The following is a 952-nucleotide window of genomic DNA, read 5'->3' on the forward strand; positions in this document are numbered from 1 at the left end:
TTGGAAATCCCTCGGTTTTCACCATCCCCCCCCACCCTGGGAATTTTTCCAGGGTTTGCGTTATTTCTGGAGTGTCTTATCAGAGCTCACGTTTAACCGGGGTTCAGCAAGCGCCAGGCACCTGAGTGACACCGTGCAAAGTGCAACAATTCCTTCACCATCCTGCGATGCCTCTTGCTCCATCCCAGGGGTGCTCCCTGCCCGGCAGGATGGGAGTCGGAGGGGGGCGGTGACCCCGTCCAAAGGGCACCCCTCCCTCCCCCATCCTGCGGCAGGGAGCACTGTCGGGGATCCCCCGACCTGATGATAAATACCTTTACTCATCCTGCTCAAATATTTTGGCCTTGAAGGAAGCAGATAATGCACGTAACCGCCCCGGCAGCCTCACCTCATCGACCAGGGAAGGAAAGAAAAAAAGAAAAACCATCAAGAAAAAACAAGAAGTCAGGTGCAGGCAGCCTGCCTGCTGTCACACTGAGACCTGGCAGCTGCAGCCCCATGGATTCTGCTACCCTGAGACACCCCAAAACCCTCTGTATCTGTCCAGGGGGGCTTCTGTCACCCTGAGACACCCCAAACCCCCTGTATCTGTCCAGGGGGGCTTCTGTCACCCTGAGACACCCCAAACCCCCCCTGTATCTGTCCAGGGGGGCTTCTGCCACCCTGAGACACCCCAAAACCCCCCTGTATCTGTCCAGGGGGGCTTCTGTCACCCTGAGACACCCCAGAACCCCCTGTATCTGTCCAGGGGGGTGTCTGTCACCCCATTGTGTCCTGATCACCCACCGAGGGTGCCCTGAGCCCCTCACAGCTGGCCAGGTCTGGTGGCTGTGGGGGTGCCCAGGGGTCACCCCAAATGTGCTGCTGAGCCCGTGCAAACAGCACCCCAGGGCTTTGTGCCCCTGTCACTGGGGGGTGCAGGGGGTCCTGGCCCTCGGGAACTCCTCGGGTT

This window comes from Pterocles gutturalis, unplaced genomic scaffold (assembly GCF_000699245.1).
Source record: "Pterocles gutturalis isolate BGI_N339 unplaced genomic scaffold, ASM69924v1 scaffold22889, whole genome shotgun sequence".
NCBI lineage: Eukaryota > Metazoa > Chordata > Aves > Pterocliformes > Pteroclidae > Pterocles > Pterocles gutturalis.